Source organism: Eriocheir sinensis, chromosome 5 (assembly GCF_024679095.1).
Source record: "Eriocheir sinensis breed Jianghai 21 chromosome 5, ASM2467909v1, whole genome shotgun sequence".
NCBI classification, from domain to species: Eukaryota; Metazoa; Arthropoda; class Malacostraca; order Decapoda; family Varunidae; genus Eriocheir; species Eriocheir sinensis.
In genome coordinates this window covers 15643375-15659628 of record NC_066513.1, presented here as the reverse complement: position 1 = coordinate 15659628, position 16254 = coordinate 15643375, and the positions used below count along the sequence as shown (strand labels likewise).

Sequence of the window (16254 nt, the reverse complement as noted above, 5' to 3'; positions counted from 1 at the left end):
CTCTTCTTCATCTTAGTGATAACTTTCACTATTATCCATCTGGAACAATCTTCCTTCATCTGTATTTCCTCCTGCCTACGACTTGAACTCTTTCAAGAGGAGGGTATCAGGACACCTCTCCTCCCGAAACTGACCTATCTTTCGGCCACCTCTTTGGAGTCTTTTTAGGAGCAGCGAGTAGCGGGCTTTTTTTTTATTAATGTTTACTTTTTTGTGCCCTTGAGCTGTCTCCTTTGCTGTAAAAAAAAAAAAAAAAAAAAAATCAAGAGGGTTGTGTTTGATTTTCTTCCTTTAACAATCAAAGGGAAAATGACAGGATTTTTCTAGTAAACTCAAGAAAGCACACAAACGTGTTGAGCAATCCACATTACAATTTGAAGAAAAGCATTTGTTCTGCGGTGATCTACTTGTGGAAGTTGATGATGATGATGATGACTAAGTTCATGCATGATTTTGTGTTTATAGGTATTTCTTAAACACACACACACACACACACACACACACACACACACAGCGCTGCTCTGCCAGGTTTCACGGTCTGGCATGCGGAGGATCGAGCCAGGCCCGGGATTTCTCCAGAGAGATATCACGTTTCTGGTCGTTTTTTAATCAATGCTTCACATGACCATAACACATTCGCTTTCTTTTATTTTTTTTTCTCATTATCAGGAGAGACCTTTTCATGGGACTTTCCTCAAACATGTATGTTAAATAATGTGTGGGTAACTCTAGCACGTATCTGCTATTATTTTTCTTATCTCCTCTTTCTTCCTTTTCTACTTTTCTATTTCTTTTTCTTGTTCTTTTTCTTCGCTATTCTTTTGCCTGCAGGAACGGAATAAAGTTTTCCACGAATCTAAATAATACTCAGGCAATGATAAATATTTGAACGCAAATTAAACTGTTTTTGTCAAGGATATGGACTTGGAACAAGTTTTTACTGCTTCTCTAAGATGACGCGTCTCATTAACGTGTCTAACCTCAACGATAGAGGAAAAAATAGGGAAAACGCTGGATTTACCACAACACATTCGTAAAACCCATTAATCAAATAACAGATTCATCATCGGAAATATTGCCAAGATTCGTGCAGATTTCTGATTGTTAACATACAACACAAATTTGAAGCGACAGGAAAAAATGTTACGTTCAATTTAATATAGAAACAACGCAAACACTGTGACAAAGAAATAAATACAAACCCATGCAGGTATGTATGAAAATGTAGGATACTTCCAAACTCCGGCAGACAACTAAAGTTTTTTCGTGTTCACTCAATCTGTCTCGAAAATTCAAAGGACCTACAGTTGTTTTTTTCTTTCTTATGGATTCGTACGATATACAATATTTTCCTTACAGTGACAGATCTTTACTAATTCTACATCAGGAAATTTAACAGGTCTGCATCTTATTTTATTTTCTTGATGGAAATACTTTTGCAAAGTCCAAACTTTTCCTTCTTTTCACGGATCATTATTCTACGTATAAAAGGTTAAATGAAAAAAATGTCTGTTTCTTTTGTTATGAATTCATGCAGCATGCACAACATTATTTTTATTCGCGGATTCTTTCATTAATTTTACTTCCGGGAAATTCTATTGACTATCTTTCTTTTCCTTTTCACAGGTTCATAATTCATACATGTTATTTCTTTTCATAAGGAAAAATCAGGAAAATTTGAACGATTTTTTAATTTTTTTTTTTATTGATTCGTGCGAAATCCTGTTATATTTTATTCTCACACTCTGAACATGATAAACATTCGAGTCGTATTCATCCCAGTGATAAATCAGCACCTGTCACGCCCAACACAGGGAGGCAGGAAGCGTGAGACATAAGGGGGCGGCTGTGAGGGAGGGGGAAAGGGAGGGTTGGTATATTTGTCCGGCTTGAGCGAGTTTGGCCCGGACATGGACAATTGAAGAGTCGTCCTTAAAACAACCTTGAAGCACCAGCAGGGAGGTAGACGTGTGTGCTTGTGTGTGTGTGTGTGTGTGTGTGTGTTGGGAAACGACTCCAGTTGCTTGTTGACAGACTGTTTGTGTTCGTTCCTATGCAGCATGGTATTGGTTATCGGGATCTTTTTTTAACGTTTTGTTGGTTGATCTACTAATCATCAGTCACGTATTTAGATCGATATGTTGCTGTTTACCGAGACTTATACTCGGGTCTGAATTTCTCGATTAATATTTGCGATACTATAACAGAAAAGATAGAAATACTGGGAGGTTATGATAATATATTTCTATATAATATTTTTGTATTAATCCTACGGCTGCTGCTGCTACAATTCTTACCACTACTAATAGTAATTTTGCTATTACTGTGGCTACTACAATAAAAACTACTACCACTACTACTACTGCTACTACTACTACTACTACTATCACTACTACTTCTGCTGCTGCTGCTACTGTTTCTTCTGCCTGCTGCTGCTGCTTTTGCCGCTAATACTAATAATAAGAAAAAGAAAAGAAAGATATTAACAACAAGAATTGGAATAAGTGTAGGAATAATAATAATAATAATAATAATAATAATAATAATAATAATAATAATAATACATTAACAACAATAACAATAGATGGCTAACACACTATTGGCAGTCGTTACGCTGAATACATTGAAGTTACACGTTGATTAATTTATATTACAATGTGTGTGTGTGTGTGTGTGTGTGTGTGTGTGTGTGTGTGTGTCCACCACGGCTGATCACGTGTTGGACTCGTAATCGCCAGCAGGTACCCTCCCGACATGAGCAAGTGCTCTTTATCGTCGATCTATGGGTACTGCCAGGACCTCACACACCACTCACCCCATCCCCCTTGCTCAATGGGGGACAGTAACCACTCCTAGTCAACGGAAAGAATCCGGTGTGAGCGGGCTCGAACCGCCGCCCGGTCAGACTGAAGCCTGGCAGTTGCGCCACGTGTGTGTCTACCCACCACACAGCAGTAGCAAGGTTAGTGCAATAACCTCACAAGGAACTGTACTTCCCCAAGACAGATGCCCTGAGGTGGCAGCCACACCAAAGCAGGTCTTGGCATGCAGCCGTGTTTGGGTGGCGTGTGAGAGAGAGAGAGAGAGAGGTGATAGAATGTGAGCGAGGATGTGAGGAGCATATTATAAGTACATTGAGAAAAGAAAAGTAAGGACATGGTAAAGGACATGGTGCGACTGGGAAATACATTGCCAAAGAACGAGTATGTTCTCAGTAGCTACAATTTGCTGATTGGATAATGACTTGAGGCAGCCTGGCCCCATCTGATCAGAAGATGCAAGCCTCTCCACATTACAAGTTTTATTATCTGTAACTCTTATATCACAAAACATTTGCTTGTTTCTTTATCACTGGACACTTAAAGGACAGTGAATAGTACATCATGGTGTGGAAAGACTTAAGAAGGTAAGAAAGATCAGATATTAGGAGTGTAGGTCAACTATGGTGACTGAAATGTTTATACTGCATTTTATTCAACACAAAAAGTTGTAATTGATAGAGAAAGTTCTCTTGAACACGATGATATCAGATTTCAAATGAGCTGGAAAGAATGGGAGGTAAGCAACATTTTTTTACAAAGTGGTAGGCGCAAGACAATATGGCTCCGTATTTTAGGACGCACACACTGACGCTGGGGTGGCAGGTACCGGTACCAGTACCAGTACTAACGGTACCATCTATACGATACAATACCGGTACCAGATAGCTCGGTACCTGTACCGATACTGACCAGTCGCTCATGATTTCCCTCATTTCTTCCTCACACGAGTGACAGGCTGAGACTGAGTGCTTAAGGTATCTCGGTGATATGGATATTCTCTCTCTCTCTCTCTCTCTCTCTCTCTCTCGGCGTCAGGTGACTCCAAACTTCGAAACTTCATTACCGTCACACATCGGTCTCTTGGCCAACGACGTTGCGGACCGTCTTGCAAGGGCTGCCTGTGACCTGGACCCGCCAGCTGCTGGTGCCGCTGCTACCTCCTTGCCGTGGTGCAAGAAAATGGTACGTCAAGCTGCCTGCAATTCCACCCGTCACCGTAGCGATGCTGAGAGGGCCGCCAGTGCGTCTATCCAGCACTACGAACACTTCCTGCCTCGTCCACACATGTACCGTCGCTCCGGTCTCATGGTTCGCCGCCATAATGTAGTGTGTGCTCGTCTCCGGCTTGGGTACCGGCGAGTGTGGCAGATGGCCGAGGCGGGGGACGCGCCTCACTGCTCTTCCTGCAAGCTGTGTGACGCGCCCAATGCTAACACCCTTGAACACTATTGCTTGGAGTGTCCACGTGTTGCTGACCTAATACCGCAAGGAATCTCACTTGTGGAGACATGTAAATATTTATTGTCTGGAAACAATCTAGATGTTATCCTCACTCGACATCCACATTTTGGGGGATGCTAATTTTTTTTTTTTTTTTTCCCCTACTGTTGACTCAGTATCACAGCGTGCCCTGTGAGGCACGAGTCGCCTGTATCCAAGTTAGCATCCTGAACACGTACTAGGCTTGGCACCCTTGCGTGTAATAAATTAATCAAAACAACAATCTCTCTAATAGATAAGTTAATGAAATAATGGAGGAGAGAGGAAAAATGAAAACAACGACGCAAGACAAAATGGCGGGCAGACCGTGTGACTCTGCACAGCAAGGCATAACTTGTCCCGACACTCCAGTAGGGGTGGGCAGGTACCGGTACCAGTACCGGTACTAACGGTACCACCTAAACGGTACGGTACTGGTACCAGATTGCTCGGTACCGGTACCAGATTGCTCGGATTTATTTATTGGATTTATTGATAATTCTTCATGTCCGATTTTTTTTAGGTTGCTACTAAATATTGTTATTGTTGTTATACTATGATCGAGTACATCCATAATAACTATACATGCTATTTTTTTATCGAAAAAATAAATATTCACTTCATTCAGAGAGAGAGAGAGAGAGAGAGAGAGAGAGAGAGAGAGAGAGAGAGAGAGATCACCACTCAGTGAGTGGATATCTCGGTGATATGGGTACTCGATCATAGTCTAATAACAATAACAATATCCCGGCGCCAGGCGGGAAGTGTTGCCAACTCGCACATATTTTTGCTACATGTTCTTGTATGATCTAAAATATACTGTAACGTTCTAGACTGTACTGTTCTGGATATATATAGGAGAAGAGGGCGAGAGGGGTCCAGTCCCAGTCATAGTAAGCTAGTGGTAAGTGAAGAGTCAGAGTGAAGTGTACTACTAAGGAAGAATATTGTTGTGCTGGAAGCTTCCCCCGGCGTCCATGGGGTTCTAGAAGGCTCCGGGAAGAGCGAGCAGGGGGGCGGGGAGCAAAGCCTCGTCCGCGCCCCGCGGGGCGCGGCCAGGCGCCAGGCGGAAAGTGTTGCCAACTCGCACATACTTTTGCTACATGTTCTTGTATGATCTAAAATATACTGTAACATTCTAGACTGTACTGTTCTGGATATATATAGGAGAAGAGGGCGAGAGGAGTCCAGTCCCAGTCATAGTAAGCTAGTAGTAAGTGAAGAGTCAGAGTGAAGTGTACTACCAAGGAAGAATATTAAACTACAGAAGCTGTGCAAAGTGTTTACATATCTCCCTCCCACGGAGTCTCCTGACGGCGACACGGAACCCAAGTAACACGTCCGGCATAACACTGGTGTCAGGAGAGTAGCCCTTTGTTTTTCGCCATGGAGACTCGTTCCCAAGCTGCCCAGAGGGACGACACGTTGACTGAACTTTTGGAAGCCTTGAGACTACAGGGGGAGAAACAAGAAAGAGCACACCAAGAACTCAAAGAACAACAAGAAAGAGCACAGCAACAACAAGAAAGAACACTCCAAGAACTTAAAGAACAACAAGAAAAAGCACACCAAGAACTCAAAGAACAACAAGAAAGAGCACAGCAACAACAAGAAGGAACACTCCAAGAACTCAAAGAACAACAAGAAAGAGCACCACATCGACACAGGTAGCCACCGCCCAGTGAAGCAAACTCCTCGAAGGATGGCACCAGCCCGTCGCAAGGAGATGGATGAGGTAATGGATGATCTCCGGCAACAGGGGTTAATCGAGCGGTCCAGCAGCCCGTGGGCGTCTGCTGTAGTGCTCGTCAGAAAAAAGGACGATTCCCTCAGGTGCTGCGTGGACTACCGAGCCCTCAACGATCTCACCATCAAGGATTCATACCCACTCCCACGGATCGACGACACGCTCGATGCTTTGGTGGGCTCCAAGTGGTTTTCAACACTGGATATGAAGTCAAAATGGCGGAGCAGGACAAAGAGAAAACAGCCTTCTCCTACGGTCAAGGCCTGTGGCAGTTTAAGGTCATGCCCTTTGGCCTGTGCAACGCGCCGGCCACGTTCGAGCGGCTGATGGAGATGGTGCTGGAGGGACTTCATTGGAAGACGGCACTCATCTACCTCGACGACGTGATTGTCTTTGGCCAGACCTTCGAGCAGGAGATGGAAAGGCTATCAGAGGTTTTCGCCCGGTTTAGAGCTGCACACCTTAAGCTCAGCCCAAAGAAATGCTGCCTATTCCAAAGGGAGGTCCAATACTTGGGACACATCGTGAGCGAGGCTGGAGTACGCACTGATCCTGAGAAGGTGGCTGCGGTAAGGGACTGGCAGACACCCACCAACGTGAAGGAGCTGCGGAGCTTTCTCGGGTTGTGCTCATACTACTGCAGGTTTGTGAAAGGCTTCGCTACGATTGCTGCACCACTGCACCTCCTGACGAAGAAGGGGCGCAAGTTTGAGTGGACAGCGGAAACTCAGGTTGCCTTTGAGAAGCTCAAGGAGGCCCTCATCAGCTCGCCCGTACTCACCTACCCAGACCCCTCTAAGCCTTTTATACTGAATTGTGATGCCAGTGATGAGGGGATTGGTGGAGTGCTGTCCCAGGCATGTGCCGACATGGAACGGGTTGTGGCCTACTACAGCAAGAAGCTCACCCCAGCCGAGAAAAACTATTGCGTGACCCGGAAAGAACTCCTGGCAGTAGTCAAGAGCCTTGACTTTTTCCATGCTTACCTGTACGGTGCAACTTTCACCATCCGCACGGGTCACGCTGCATTGCGGTGGTTGAAGTCACTGAAAAACCCTGAGGGCCAGCTTGCTCGCTGGATAGGTAAACTAGAGCAGCATCACTGCACTATTGTGCACCGATCTGGACTAACACACGGTAACGCGGACAGCTTGAGCCGGCGCCCCTGCCTACCTGAGTGTCAACATTGCCTCCAGAGGGAAAGCGTCCAGAATATGTGCCGCCGCACTACAGTGGAACAGACAGCGGAGGTGCCATGGGAAGACTTGGGAAAACTGCAGCGGGAGGACCGAGATCTGAGACCAATTATGGAGTGGCTGAGTCAATCGTCAACGCGACCTGGGTGGGAAGTAATCTCGAGAGAAAGCCCTACCACCAAGAATTACTGGACTCAGTGGGACACTCTTCGGATAGACGACGGGGTGTTGCAGCGACGCTGGGTCTCTCATGATGGTCTTGACCACTACTGGTCCACGGTGCTACCTGTGAAGTCCCGGGAAGGCGTCTTGAAAGAAATGCACGAGAGCATCACCAGCGGACACCTTGGGGTAAAGAAGACACTGAGTCGCCTGCGCCAAAGGTTCTACTGGGTTGGCATGAGGAAGGACGTGGAAGAATGGTGTCACGCGTGTGAGGTGTGCTGTGCAAAGAAGGGCCCCAAGAAACGTCACCGTGCCCCTTTGCAACTATACCAGGTTGGATACCCCATGGAACGGGTGGCAGTGATATAGCAGGACCCTTGCCTCTGACGACGAACGGAAATAGGTACATCTGCGTCACAATGGATTACTTCACCAAGTGGCCGGAAGCCTACGCCATCCCTGACCAGGAAGCCACTACCATCGCCAAGGTTTTGGTGGAGGAGTTCTTCTGTCGCTTCGGTGTGCCTAACGAGCTCCATTCCGACCAGGGAAGGAATTTTGAGTCAACAGTCCTTGCTGAGTGCTGCAAGCTTCTGGGTATCAAGAAGACCCGGACCACCCCTCTGCACCCACAGTCAGATGGAATGGTGGAGAGGTTTAATTGGACGTTGGGCCAGGAGTTGGCCAAGCAGTGCAACAATGATCAGTCTTCATAGGATCAGAAGCTGCCTGCGCTTCTCATGGCCTACAGGTCTGCCGCCCACGAGACTACGGGGTATTCACCGGCAAAGCTGATGTTTGGATGTGAGCTGCGATTGCCGGTGGACCTACTGACAGGAAGGCCTCCTGGGGAAAGCCTTCCAAGGGACGCCCCCAGTTTTGCCCGTCAACTAGAGGAACGGCTGGAAGAGGTGCACCATCAAGTCCGTGGTGCCTTGAAGTTCTCCGGGGAGGCCATGAAGCGCGGTTACAATATAAGGGCAAGCCACGTTGACTTCAAGGAAGGAGACCAAGTCTGGCTTTACAACCCGCAGAGGAAGAAAGGACAGTCTCCGAAGTTACAGAGCCCCTGGGAAGGCCCTTTTACTGTGCTAGAACGCCTTTCCGACGTGACTTACCGAATCCGGAGAACGGAAAGGACCAAGCCGAAAGTTGTCCACGTCAACCGCCTATGGAGGTACCACGGTCCGGGAAACTACACCTGGAACAACTATAGACAACCACGGTCCGGGAAACTACACCTGGAACAACTATAGACAACCAGCAGCCGACGAAAACGCAAGGGACGTCCAGGACCGAGAGGAGGTCGACGACGACATAGGCCTTCTGGACCTTTCTGCCGAGGGAGATAACCTCCCGGCTTCGGCAGATGTTCCAGGGACACCCCAAGAAGCGGACGACGACGAGGCGCACCAGGAGATAGACGCGCAGGAGACACCGAGCAGAAGACAGAGACAACGCAGGCGTCCACAGCGATATGACGATTATTATGTTTTTGATTAATTCTCTTATGTTTGTATATAGTTAAGTGTGTGATCGGGACGATCACAATTAAGAGGGGGGGATAGTGTTGTGCTGGAAGCTTCCCCCGGCGTCCATGGGGCTCTAGAAGGCTCCGGGAAGAGCGAGCAAAACCTCGTCCGCGCCCCGCGGGGCGCGGCCAGGCGCCAGGCGGGAAGTGTTGCCAACTCGCACATACTTTTGCTACATGTTATCCAGAAGCTGTGCAAAGTGTTTACATATCTCCCTCCCACGGAGTCTCCTGACGGCGACACGGAACCCAAGTAACACGTCCGGCATAACATAGCAAAGACAAGTGGACAAAAACAGTGCTCAAGTACCTCCATGAATATATCATCAATATATACAGCCTCAGCAACACGACACAACAGAAGATAGTAACATCCATAAAAGAAAAAGATACCCAAGAATGGAAAAATGAATTACTTGCAAGAGACTCCCTCACCCTATACAGAAGATACAAACCTGACATCAAGGAAACTGACCTCTATGAAAATGACGAGGCCAGCAAGATTTTAATGCGCTGTCGCAGCAACACCCTCAAATTAAACAACAGAAACAGGCACACCAACGGGAACACACTGTGCACACAATGCAACACTAACCAAGACAAAACGCTAGAACACTTCCTACTACACTGTGATGCATAGGCTACAGAAACATCAGACAACAACTACCCTTCCTTGAAGTGAACACAACAACTGAAGAAGAAAAACTGGCTAATCTTTTACTTTTTACAGACAACCGAAGTGTCACTGAGAAAAAACAAACTATACTACAAATGTGGAAACAGCGAGCACAACAATCATAAGACTCACCAAAGTAACAACAAAGACAATACCAAAGAAAATTACTAAAGTGGGGTCCAAGGCCTAGTGGAGTGTTATTTGGGGTAAGACAGTGTTAGAATTCATTGTTGTGTTACTGGGGAAGGGATAGATGTGTGTTATGGTTTGTAGTGTTCTGTGTTGAGGTGACGGGCAGTGTGACGTGACAAGTGTGTATTCCATAGTGCCAGACAGTGTTAGTAGTGCCACAGACAGTGCTATGTTAAGGTGTTACGTGATGCAAAACAGATTAGTTACCCAGTGTTACAGTGTCTCGTTACTGCTTAACTTACCTGGTGTAACCCCCCCCCCCCCTTGTGACGTGGGCTCTGGTGTTATGCAATGCCACAGACATTGATATGTGGTGCCAGGCAGTGTTTATAGTGCCATAGATTTGTGTGGTGCCAGAAGCAGTGTGATGTCAGTCGTTGGTGCCAGGGATGGTAAATGTATAGAATAACACCCGCGGGACCCAAGAACAATGCTTTATTTTTCTCCCTCACTTCCCCTCAACGTTACCAGATAACCGTAGACATAACATTGTATTTTCTGGTTTCTGGCCCATAAATATTGCAAAAAAGAGTATCGATAATTACTGATTTTAACAATAATTATAAATGCATATAGTTATCTTTATGGCTGTGATAGTTTTGGGTCAGAAATTGGCAAAAACAATATGCCAAGTACGACAATCTGGTAACGTTGCTCCCCTACCCTAAACTACCCGTCGGCACACACTGCAGGTAAAAAAATCTAACCTTACTTACCATAATTTAAATTACCTAACCTAATTTGACCCCCTCAGCCCCTCCCTGTTTTCATATTTGATTTGAGCAAGCCGAGTAAATTTAAACTAACCTAAAATCTAACCTAACTTACCCTAACATAAATTTCCTAACCTAATTTGACCCCCTCGGACCCTCCCGTATGTCACAACTAGGTAAATACACAAACACACACACATACACACATACGCACACACTTAGGGGGCTTTTTCTTATTACCCGAAACACTTACGGTAACTTCTGTCGGCCACACTGTAACTTGACGTAACCCACCTAACAGGGGTCTTCGCTCCCCTCGACCTCTTCCCCCCTGTTTTTGGGCTGTTTTTTAGGGGGGGAGGGGGGGTAGCCATCATAGGTTAATGAGGGGGGGGGCATAGCTGGGGGAACTTTTTGAAAATTAACAAAGAGGTCTCAGAGTTGAACACTGAAGCCGCACACAGAGAGAGAGAGAGAGAGGAAGGAAGGAACCCCATACTGTACTGAGCTATCTCCTTTTACTGTAAAAAGAAATAATAATGATAATAATAATAATAATAATAATAAACATGACAGTTCCGCAGGGAGTTGCTGGAGCCAGTGAAGAGTGCGCCAGCTGATCAACTACCTGTCAACCACCAACCGCCTGCTCCGCCAATACATGTTCAAGCATATGGGACACATCATCGCAAGGGTAACTATTGATTTCTGTTTGTTTATTTATTTATTTTTATTTTATTTTCTCTTTTTGTCTCTCTCTCTCTCTCTCTCTCTCTCTCTCTCTCTCTCTCTCTCTCTCTCTCTCTCTCTCTCTCTCTCTCTCCTATTTTCCTTCTCTCTTCCTCTCTTCTCCTTCTTCTATTTTCCTCTTTTCCTCAATCTTCCTTCCCTGTTCCTTCTATTTCCCTTTAGGTCTCCTCTATGTACCTCTTTCTACCTTTGTCTACCTTTAATCTATCTCTATGTCCCTCCAATATACCTTCTACTCACCTCAGTCTTCTTCCTTAACCATTTCTACCTCTCTCTACCTTTATCTACCTTCAAGTCCTAGGCAGGAGGCAATACATTCAAAGGGAAGCTGCTCAAGAGTTTCCAGCTGAGGGGAGGAAAGAATGAAGACGCCTATATCCTGATTAGGGCTGGTTCAGGCTAGTAACTTATAGGGCTGATCCAGGCTTGTAATATCCTTGCTGAGAGCCCAGAATTTCAAACTTGTTAAGGCTTTGGTGGAGGTTGTGTTAGCTGTATTTCCATGGGTAGTGTTATGAGCCTAGGGATAGTTTGACAAGGCATTGGTGGAGGTTGTGTTAGTAGTGTTTCCTTGAGCCTAGCAACGGCTCAACAAGGCTTTGGTAGAGGTTGTGTTAGCAGTATTTCCATGGGTAGTGTTATGAGCCTAGGGATAGTCTGACAAGGCTTTGGTGGAGGTTGTGTTAGTAGTATTTCCATGGGTAGTTTGATATATAGCTCTTCCTCCTCCTCCTCCTCTTCTTCCTCCTCCTCCTGCTCCCCTGCCCCTTATTATATTCTTTTCCTATTATTTATCAATTTATCTATCTATCTGCCTTTCCCCTTCTCCCCTTTCTTTCACACATTCAAGCTTGTAATATTTTATCAATCAGCCTTTTCCCCTTTCAAACATGTATTTCTGTATTTCTTTATCAATCTATTTATCTATTGACCCTCCTGTTCCCCCCCCAGACAGCACTGGTGGGCCACCAGTGCTAGGTGCTTGTTGCAGCAGAGCATGAGGAACTGTTGTCCATGAACCACGACCTCAAGCGGAAGTTAAAGGCTGACCGAACGAAGATAACCAGACTCGGGGAGGAGATGCAGATACTGTACGGCTACAGGTACACACACACACACACACACACACACACACACACACACACTCATACACATATACACACATTACATGCATACACACACACTGTCCTGTTTCCTGATGCAAGACAATCAAGATCTTTCATTCCTTTCTCTGTTATAGACTTAGAGAGATGCTTAAGGAAAACAAAAAAGTTATGCTAGTTGGTGACTTCAATTGTAAAGAGATTGACTGGGAGGTATTCGAGAGTAATAGTGGAGATAACGCAGGGGGAGATAGATTCCTAAGATTGATGATGGAAAATCTTATGATACAAAGAGTGAATGAACATACAAGATACAGAAGTGACGATGAACTGGCAAGACTGGACCTAGTACTAACAAAAGGAATATACATCAAGGATGAACTAAGGCATGGATGTCCACTGGGCAAGAGTGATCATGTAGCCATAGAGATTGATACAGAAGTGGAGGTTACTAAAGAGGACGAATCTTACAAATCAAACAGGCTAAACTATATTAAGACAGACATGGAAAATCTTTGGAAGTTTTACGAGAAAGTGGAATGGGATGAGTTACTGAGAAAAAATAAAGTACAAGAAAAGTATGATATCTTTATGGAAGCCTATAACACCGGTGTCAAAAAATATGTACCCGTATACAGACCCAAAGTTAAGGGTAGGAAGGACTGGTTTAATGCCAAATGTGCAAATGCAAAAGAAAAAAGGGACAAAGCATGGAAAAGATTAAAAAGAAGGAAGAATCAAAGAAACAAAGAAGACTTCAGAATGGCGAGAAATGAATATGTGAAAATAAGGAAAGAAGAAGAAAAGGGATATGAGAAGGATATTGTGGAAAAATGCAAAGAGCAGCCTAAGTTGTTTTACAGATTTATAAATGGGTAGACTAAACCGAAAGAAACAATAGAAAGACTGAGAGACGGGAAAGTGGAAGTCAATGACCCTAAAGGTATGGCAGAGTTATTAAATAGAAAATTCCAGCAAGTCTTTACCAAAGAAACAATCTTTATTGAGCCACAAGAGAATAAAATAGAAGTTCATATGGAAGAGATTATGGTAAACAAAGAAGAGATCTATAAATTACTGGGAGAACTAGAAGAGGGAAAAGCAGTAGGACCAGATGGGAGTCTCTGGGTATATTTTTTAAAAATGTAGAGATGAATTAATTGTTCCAATATACGACATCATAAGATGCTCAGTAGCAACAGGTACGGTGCCCAAAGAGTGGAGAAGGACTGAAGTGGTCCCCATATATAAAAGTGGAAGGAAAGATGAACCTTCAAACTACAGACCCATATCCCTGACAAGTGTTTTGTGCAAAATATGTGAGAAAATAATAAAGAAACAGTGGACTAAATTTCTAGAAGAGCATAAGTTAATTACCAGCAAACAATATGGATTTCAAAAGGGCCGATCATGTGTTACAAACTTACTCAGTTTTTACTCAAGAGTGACAGACAGAACACAGGAAAGGGATGGATGGGTTGATTGTATTTATCTAGATTTAAAAAAGGCCTTCGACAAAGTTCCACATACAAGACTATTATGGAAACTGGAAAATAAAGGAGGATTGAAAGGAAATATGAAAAAATGGATGGCAAGCTGCCTAATGGGAAGGGAGATGAGAACAGTGGTCAAGGACATAAAATCAGAATGGAGAAATGTAGAAAGCGGAGTACCACAGGGTTCAGTATTAGCACAGATAATCTTCCTGGTATATGTAAATGACATGGCTGAAGGAGTTAATAGCTACATAAACCTATTTGCTGACAACGCTAAATTACAAAAACATGAGAAACAAAGAAGATTGTGAAATATTGCAAGAAGACCTATACAGAATTTGGAAATGGAGTATGGATTGGGAGATGGAATTTAATGTGAAAAAATGTCATGTTATGGAAATGGGTAAAAGTGAAACAAGACCAATCTGGATATACAAAATGGGAAATGGTGAAACATTAAAAAAAGTGCATGAAGAGAGAGATCTGGGAGTAGTGATGAGGGATGATAATCAACCAGAGAGTCATATAAATCGGATCTTTAGGGACACATATAACTTGGTGAGAAATATTGGAGTAGCATTTAACTACATGGACAAGGACATGGTGAGAAGGCTAATCACTACCATGATTAGACCAAAATTAGAATATGCAGAGGTAGTGTGGTCCCCCCATAAGAAGAAGCATATAAAGAAACTGAAAGAATACAGAGGATGGCATCAAAAATGGTCCCAGAGTTGGAGGGATTAATATACGAGGAAAGATTAAAGGAAATGAACTTAACAACACTGGAACAAAGAAGAGAAAGGGGAGACCTAATCCAAATTTATAAATTATTAAACAAAATAGATGAGGTAGATAATGAAGAACTGCTACTAACAGAAGGAAACATAAGCAGAAATACGAGAGGACACAGTAAAAAAATTGAGAAAGGGGAGATGCTTGAGAGACACAAAGAAGTATAGCTTCCCGCAAAGAAATGTAGAGGTTTGGAACAGTCTGAGCGAGGATGTAGTATCAGTGAGGACTGTGCAAAGCTTTAAAGATAAGTTGGATAAATGCAGATACGGAGACGGGACCACACGAGCATAATGCCCAGGCCCTGTAAAACTACAACTAGGTAAATACAACTAAGTAAATACACACATTCACACACACAGGCATTCGACAAAGTACCGCACAGAAGACTAATTTGGAAAATTAAAATTAGGGGTGGAGTGGGTGATGGACTGATGAAGTGGCTGGAGGACTTCCTAACTAACAGGGAAATGAGGACAATAATCAAGGACAAGGTTTCCAACTGGTGCCCAGTGAGGAGTGGGGCCCCACAAGGTTCGGTGCTGGCGCCAATAATGTTTGCTCACAACCCTGGAGGAAAGAAGAGAAAGAGACCTGATAGTGGTGTACAGGGTGGTGAGCGGGGTGGAGAATCTGGACAGAGAGGACCTGTGTGTGTGGAGCAAGAGAGAAACGAGAGGACATGGAAAAAAGTTGAGGGAGACCACGTGTAGGCGAGATGTGAAAAAATTTAGCTTCCCAAACAGAAGCATTGAGCTATGGAATAGACTGGAGGAGGAGGTGGTTTGTGCAAGAAACATTCATGATTTTAAGGAAGAGTTGGATAAGAGAGGATATGGAGACGGGACAGCACGAGTGTAGCTCTTTTCCCGTATGTCACAACTAGGTATACTCTCTCTCTCTCTCTCTCTCTCTCTCTCTCTCTCTCTCTCTCTCTCTCTCTCTCTCTCGATGGTGACCTGACCACTATTATTATTATTATTATTATTATTATTATTATTATTATTATTATTATTATTATTATTATTATATATTATTTTCTACTTCTGATCCTTTCTTTCCCTTCAGGAGGAGAACCGAGCCCTGGCACGTTGTATACAAGAGGAGCACGAGGCTGTTGTCCAAATGAGGCTCTGGTCACAACAGGCCCAGTGGCATGACCTTTGACCTGACACCCCTATGGCACCTGTCTGCTAGTGCCCCAACACCCACAGCATCCCTACCCTAAGGCCCTGGGCACTGGCTGGTCTTGTCACATGGTTCAAGAGTGCCTGCCAACCTACCCTGTGGCACCTAAGCTTCAAGAGTGCTAGCCTAACTCTCCTGGGGTACTACTGTTGGCACTTAAGGGGGAGATTCGCCTTAATTTTTGTAGATGCGGGTGAAAAATATCGGTTTTCTGTTCTACAGCCAGGCAACACCTAGTATCCCTCTAGTATCAAATGGTGAAGTTCTTTTTTCTCTACCGCAATTTTAAAGGGCCTAGCGAGCAGCCCTTTAAATGTCTATTAAATGTCCGTGACGCGCAAGTAAGGGAGGAGTATGCATGTTTTTTTTTGTTTTTTTTTACGCTTGAAATAACTATTTTA

At 44.3% G+C, this 16254-nt stretch overlaps 1 long non-coding RNA gene across 4 annotated transcripts; it reads left to right on the top strand.

Moving 5' to 3' along the window:
* The first annotated feature begins 9231 nt into the window (after positions 1-9231).
* LOC126984634 (uncharacterized) lies at positions 9232-16010 on the top strand. Of its 4 annotated transcripts, none has more exons than XR_007737169.1 (5): positions 9232-9246; positions 9671-9822; positions 11106-11215; positions 12223-12374; positions 15734-15882. It is a non-coding gene; the product is annotated as an uncharacterized LOC126984634 (long non-coding RNA). The 4 variants fall into 4 exon arrangements; XR_007737168.1 differs by lacking the exon at positions 9232-9246 and adding an exon at positions 9296-9569; XR_007737167.1 differs by lacking the exon at positions 9232-9246 and having other exon boundaries at positions 9302-9822; positions 11098-11215; positions 15734-16010.
* Positions 16011-16254: the final 244 nt, after the last annotated feature.